The sequence below is a fragment of the Rhinopithecus bieti genome, unplaced genomic scaffold (genome assembly GCF_001698545.2).
Source record: "Rhinopithecus bieti isolate Rb0 unplaced genomic scaffold, ASM169854v2 scaffold_41145, whole genome shotgun sequence".
Lineage (NCBI taxonomy): Eukaryota > Metazoa > Chordata > Mammalia > Primates > Cercopithecidae > Rhinopithecus > Rhinopithecus bieti.
The window spans coordinates 243,611-250,995 of NW_016817055.1; the positions used below are offsets into that span (position 1 = coordinate 243,611).

Consider the following 7,385-nt stretch of genomic DNA (forward strand, 5'->3'; position numbering starts at 1 on the left):
AGGAAAAGGTAAAGCAAATTCATATACAAGATTGGTTCATAGCAACTATGCAGTGTGGTCTAGTATTATTTGCCAGAGGGGTTCACAAAGTTGATGGTAAGCCAAGGCAACAGGAGAAATACAATTCATTTACAGTAGGCCCAATGTTCATGAGATGAAAATAGGTAAGTTACTGATGAGAAGCTCAATTATTCCTGACATAGGGCTTGAAAGACGTTTGATATAGTTTGGTTGTATCCTCACCTAAATCTTACCTTGAATTATAGTTCCCATAATCCCCACATATTGTGGGAGGAACCCAGTGGGAGGTAACTGAATCATGGGGGTGGCTACACCCATGCTGCTGTTCTCATGATAATGAGTGAGTTCTCACGAGATCTGATGGTTTTATAGGGTTGCTTTTCCTTCCTGTTGCCATGTGAAGAAGGATGTGTTTGCTTCCTCTTCTGCCATGATTCTAAGTTTCCTGAGGCCTCCCCAGTCCTGCAAAACTGTGAGTCAATTAAATCTCTTTCCTTTATAAATTACCCAGTCATGGTTATTTCTTCAGAGCAGCTTGAAAAATGAACTAATGCAACATTTTTCTAACCTATCTTCATCAGGAAGATCTGTTTGATGTAGCAAACAGCATCCTCAACAACATCCTTAAAGTACAAGTCATGTGGGTTATTTTAAAAACAAGACTTATTCTCAGTGCTGCACTCTCAAGAATGATAGGCAAGTTACCATAGAATAGAAGTAACGGTACAATAAATAGTCTTATTTCCAAAGTGGTAGAGAAGGCCACACCTAATTCAGGTGACAACTGTATCGAGCTGTTTCACACAAATTGTAGAAGGCATGATGATATACTTCATGTACGATTTCTTCTTTCTCCTTTTTTTTTTAAACAGAATATGAGAGAGCAATTCAGTGTTGTAGCGGGTTTCTCAAGATTCTTGGATGTTATTAGCTACATAGTGGGTCCTTATTACCACCCTTCCACGTAATAGAAGGAATGACAAATACTATCACAGTATGATTATATATATTTGTGATATCACAACCATAATCACAGGTGTTGTAGTCAGCAATGACAGTAGACAGTAAAAATAACATACATATATATAATACATATATGTACCCACACTCATAAACATATACATACACATATGTGCACGAACATACACATATTTCAGTACATATTCAGCATTACTTCGCACAATAATTTATCACAAGCTACTTAAATTTGGCTTTCTTCTCTCATAAGACCTAATCCTTTTTGTCATGTAACTGTCACTATTAATGATTATTTTGCTTTTGAGATGATGAGACATTACCTCAAATAAAGAAACTTCTTAATAAATTACTCTTTAAGAGTAAATAGGAAATTATATGCACTGACTTCAAAAAACCCTTGAATTTCCTACCTGGTGTTTACTGTCAAAAAGCACAATGGGCATTCAAACAGGTTCTTGTAAGAAAAAAAAATTCCGTTTGTTTTGTCATACTTTTCCATTAATTTAAAACCAGTGAAAGCCTGAAAACACTGGGATGTGTGAAAATAACCCCCAATTTTGAGTTTTCAAAATGTTCTTGGGAAGCACATTTGATGGATAATTGCAAATGCTTTGTGAAAGAGCTTCAGAACTGCATGAGCTTCCGGATTAAGGATGTATCATTTTAGAGCACAACAAGTCTTTTTCATGCTTTCTCACACTCTTTGTTTGACAGGCCTCATCAACCTATGCTAGTGGTGAAAACCAATTTGCTCAGTTGAACAGCTCTATAATGCTTGTTAGTTAACTGTCTCCTAAAAATCATGAAAAATAGTTAAACATTTCATGAAGTTCTAAAATTAACGTCTCCTAAAAGTCTAAAAATTAGTCCACACAACAACAAAACAGCACCTTACGTAAACATGGTTTTTGTGAAATTTGTAATACTTACACATTGCCAGGGGCATTGTGGATTGGCATAACCCAGTTAGAAAGCATTATAATATTATATAGCATGCACTGCCATGTAGCATATAGCATATATGGAACCATAAATGTCCATTCTCTTCAGGAGAACAATTTTTTCCTTGTCAGTCCCTAGATTTGGTTTGATGACAAATCTAAATCTCTGCATATATTTCTCATATGATTTAGTACTAACTTCCCTCTTGAGACTTTGAGCTACTTGAGAGCATGAATGTGTGTGTGTGTGTGTATATATATACACACACATATATATACACATATATACACACACATATATACACACACACACATATATATACACACATATATATACACATATATACACACACATATATACACACACACACATATATATACACACACAATGAGAATGTATTTGTCTTTTGGATAATGGCTGCCATTATTCAGTAGTTATTTTTCACTAACCAGTGTGATATGCACTTTACATATATTATTTATTTTTATAATACTTCTGTTTGGTAGATGTTATTATACCACTTTTAGACATGATAAAACTTGACCTCAGAAAGATTAATTAATTTAGACACACTACAGCTAGCAACTGACAAAATCCTGAGATTACAGCATGTGTAACTCTGACTCCAACGTGTAAAAGCCTCCACTGCTGAACTCTTGATTTTGTTGTTGTTGTTGTTTGTTTTTTACAGGTTGACTAGTATTTGAGGTTAATTGTACACAGAACTTACTTCCACAGATGTGGATCAAAGAACATTTAGAGTTGTCACTCATAGTCTGGATCACATTTAAGAGGCTGTTTATATGCTATACAGACTTTCTGAGTGTGAAAGTTCTTTCATGATTTCCCAGCCGTCTGTCCATTTCTCAGGAGCTTGTCTGTGCTTTCCTTTCCAAGACAATAGGATAGGAAAGTTTTTTATGTGTGCACAGTATGTTCCCCACTCAGGGTTCTGAACTGTGTTGCAGTGTGGGCTGCAGCTCTGTCACCCACACTCTGTATCTTATGTCCTTTGGCTGCTCAGTAGGGAGAACCTTTCTCTTGCTGATAAATCTATAGGTCACAGTAAAATTTCTCTTCCTTTTACTCTTGAACCACAGACATTAATAGCTCAGCAGAAGCTCACTCAGAACTTCCCCATAGTCAGTGCTCATGTTGTCCTTTGCTCCTTCTTGACACCACCTTTGCTTAAGGCCAGCAGCTCAGAAGGGCATCAGGTAGCTGCAAAGTAACGTTACAGGCTGAGCATCAGAAAGGATCCTTCCACTAAAGAAGTAAAATAAATGTTACCAAGATATACTTGTGTAATTAAGTGCAGTTGGTAAGTGGAGGACCTTTGAAGAGTTGAAGCAACAGGCCATTCATAGCAATAATCTCATTAATCTTCACAGTAGCCTTATTGTTTAACTGTTCACCACAACACTGACTGTTTTGTGGTGTTAACTAGCTTGTTCATTTTATATGCTTTATGTTATTCCATTAAATGAATATTACACAATTTGTTTGACAATTCTACTGTTGATAGACATTAGGGTTATTTCCTATTTGGACTTCTACAAATTATATGGCTATAAAATTATTGCATATGTCTGTTGGTGGATATATATAAATATGTATGCATTCATATAGGTATTAAAATAAATACTTTAGATACTTTTAACAGTATATTTGTGTAAAGAACAATTCATGAACCAGGCAGTAATCAGAACAAGTAGAGAGAGCTTTGCCCAGCAGCATGAGCAGTGAGCTTTTCTAGGCTGAGCACAGAAACAAAGGAGAGAAATCATCTGATTGGCTACAGCTAGGCATTTGCCTTATTTGATTATAGTTCAATCAGATGACTGACTGTGATTGGCAGAAGCTGTTCAGTTGTCTGTCTGTGATTGGCTGAAACCTGGCTGTTTGTTCCTACCAAGTTAGGCTTCAGTTTGTTTACACACTATGTTTTTTTGTGGTTTGTTATAGAAACTCAAAGTATGAAGATAGCTAATGAACTGCTAATTTTGCTTTGATAATTTCCCCCTTTTGGGCAGCCTCTCAAAACCTTCAACATTGACACCACTCTCTGTTACCATCCTCATGGACTTGTTTGGTCTTAGTATGGAATCCAGAAGTCAGGGTGTCAGGTCAATTGATTGATGCTTTATGTTTTCTTTGTGTTTTTGTTATTCTAATCAGATTGAGACCATTTGATGCATAGTGAATGGCTGCATACAAGCATTTAAGACTTTTGATACAGTGTACCAGGGAGACTGCTATGGTGACTATCAGGAGGATAATGAAAATTAGGGTTAGGAATTTGTTTACAAATTGTTGAATTATCTTTCCCTTTACTTTTCTTATGTGGTTTCTGGCATAAAACTGCAAAACCCTCACTACAGTTTTTGCCTGCTGTCAGATTTAAACAAACACTGTGAATATATGAATCTAAAAGCCTAACACTATGGAAAGAATCAGATGTGCAATTTGAACAGCAGTTGCACTTGGAATATGAATGAAATTTGTTATAGGATAAGCTAGAGAATCTCTAAGACCATGTAGGGATTTAGGTTTAATATGACATATTCATCATTCAGTTAAATTTCCTGTGGAAGCTATCAATTGTGAAATTATAACCACAGCATTATCTTTCCATGTATAAACGGAATAGTGGCTCAGGAAAAAGAAGGAAAAGGGTAAACATTTCACGATGACAGAGAAAAGAAGTCTTGATCTGTGATCTTGGGAAAGCTGTCCACATCTGGGATGTCACTTGCTTCTGGGAGGAAGCTCTCTGATCAGTTGAGGTCTCCAACAGGTGTACACTCCTGAGTCTGGAGGGGCCCTCTTGAGTTGAGAGATACGGACCCAAGGCTTGAGGCTTTGAAGTTTTGCTGATGTGTGGGTGGAGAGAATACAGTATGATCACTTCCAACAGGGTTAAAGGGCAATCCTTCTCTGGTGTCATTCCCCAGAGATGCAGTCTGTAAGTCTTAGTTTGTGAAATGTCTGGTTATCGTTTGTGGGTCACAGAAGGCTCCTTTTACCTGATGAAAATATACGCATAATGCATTAAAGACTCGCAACAGTGAATCATGTGAGAGTTTATAAGAGCAGGAGATACAGAAGGTTTTAATATTAGGGACAGAGGTCTCCCAGTAACTATTTCATACGGGGTTAATTTGTGTTTTCCAGTAGGAATGGATATGATTTCCATCAAGGTCAATGAGAATGTCTTTAGTAAAACAATCTAGTTGATTCAGTTAACTTTGTCAATTTCAATTTTTAAATGCCACTTGTCCTTTCAACTTTCCCAGAAGACTGAATATGATAGGGATAATGGTAATGTTTGTAATAACTTGTTTAACTGTTTTATAACTTTTTCAGTGCAATTAGTACTTCTATTGCTGAAGATTCTCCAGAATGCCTGCACTTGCCATAAACACATTTACTTTTTCCCCTAATTAATTAATCAATTTATTTCTAACTGACAAATAAAAGTTGTACAGATGCTGTGTATGACATGTTTTGAAAAATGTATAGATCATGAAATGACTTAATAGAGCTAATTAACGTATGAATTGCCTCACATATGGTAATCCCTTATTACCTACAGCTTCCCTTTCTGTGGTTTCAGTTATCTGTGGTCAACCATGGCCCAAAGACATTTCATAACTAATTTTGCACTTTGGGCTCTTGTTAAGTAAAACAAGGGCTACTTTAACACAAGCACTTGGTTACTGTGACTGTTGATCTGGTAGCCAATACAGCTACTAAGTGACTAATGGCAACTGGGCAGGATGAAGGGAAGTGGTACAGGATTTCACCATGCTACTTATATGGCATGCAATTTAAAACTTATGAATTGTGTATTTCTGAAGATTTCCATTTGTGTTACAATGCCTAGGTCATTCGCCTCACTTCATCTCATCACACAGGCATATTATCATCTCATATAATCATAAGATGAAGAAGGATGAGTACAATACACTAAGATATTTTGAGACAGAGAAAAAGCTACCATATTTATATAACTTTTATTACAGTATGTTGTCATAATTGTTCTATTTTATTGTTAGCTATTGTTGTTAACCTCTTGCTGTGCCTAATTTTTAAATCAAACTTTACCATAGATATATGTGTATAGGAAAAAACAGTGTATTTAGGTTTTGATATTATTTCTAATTCTGGACATCCACTGGGGGCCTTGAAATGTATTTCATGAATAAGTGGGGACTACTGTACTTACCATTTTTTTGTGTGTGTGGTGAGAATGCTTAAAATCTACTTTCAGTAATTTTTAAGAATACAGTACACAAAGAAACACATTTTCCAATAATCTTTTCATTATTGTAATAGCATAGGCCTTCTTGCGGAGGAAAACTTCTATCCAATCAGAGAATATACAGGCTATTTCAAGAGCATTTTGATATTCCATTGAGGGTTGAAAATAGAATGAAAGTCATCTGTAAGTATCAAATAATTTAGCAGCTGGTGGAAATGTAACACCTGAGGTTTTGCTGTTTTACCAGGATTATGGGCTTGGCAAACTACGTATTGTTTATACATCATTTAAAAAATTTTAGAACAGTCAATATACTGATTTTTCTCATAATTTGTATGATTTTATCTACTGTATGCAGAGTACAGGCTTTTTTATAATGAAGTCTTTAAGGACTCAGGAACCATAAAGTGGCTATCTGGGCCCTCTCTGGGTCTTTTGTTAACATGAAATTTACATCCTTTCACATAACAACTTTGTTTTTTAACAATCAGGTGCATAGCACTGTTTATCAAATAGATCATCATAGATGCTTTGGCTTGGATTAATCTTATGAAATTCATTCAGATTGCATGCTCTGACAGAATGAAAATCTATCAAGGCATTTTCTTGGTATTCAATTATTTCTTATTCTGCTCGACGTTAGGTTAGCTGTTTTATGAATCAGTTGAGAATTCTCAGAGTTTGGGGAACAGTCTAACGGTATGATCTGAAAGTTATCAGAAATCTGTACCGTTATCAGGGTCCTTTCAATGAATCTTATCAAAGATAAAACACTTTGGGTTTATAGATACTAGCAATAGCTTTCAGGAAAGTATCAGAGTAAAACAATTAACTATTTGTGGATGACAAGAGTGAAAACAGCCATAGTTAAAGATCTGACTAGAGCTCTTTATAATGCAACTGACAAGGAAATTTTGTTATTTCTGTGACGTATAATACTTTCAGATAACTAGAATTATGACTGATAGCATTAAACCAGGACTATCAGATCTCTAGGTGTTTCATACAATTTCTGAAACATGCATTAATGACATATCCAATATGACTTAAAGGAGGTTCAGAATCACTTATTTGACGATACTTCCCATGAAATTTAACATATTATCAAATAAGCCTAATTGGTTAAAAATCTCTGCTTTTATAAGAACAGAAAATAATTTTTTTTTTTTTTTTTTTTTTT

At 35.4% G+C, this 7,385-nt stretch overlaps 1 long non-coding RNA gene across 1 annotated transcript in view; it reads left to right on the forward strand.

Annotated features, from left to right (window-relative positions):
* The first annotated feature begins 463 nt into the window (after window positions 1-463).
* LOC108517684 (uncharacterized) overlaps window positions 464-7,385 on the forward strand; it is a 32,134-nt gene continuing 25,212 nt past the window's right edge. Inside the window, exon 1 of the long non-coding RNA XR_001882181.1 lies at window positions 464-493. This is a non-coding gene — a long non-coding RNA (uncharacterized LOC108517684). The remainder of the gene's footprint in view (window positions 494-7,385) is intronic.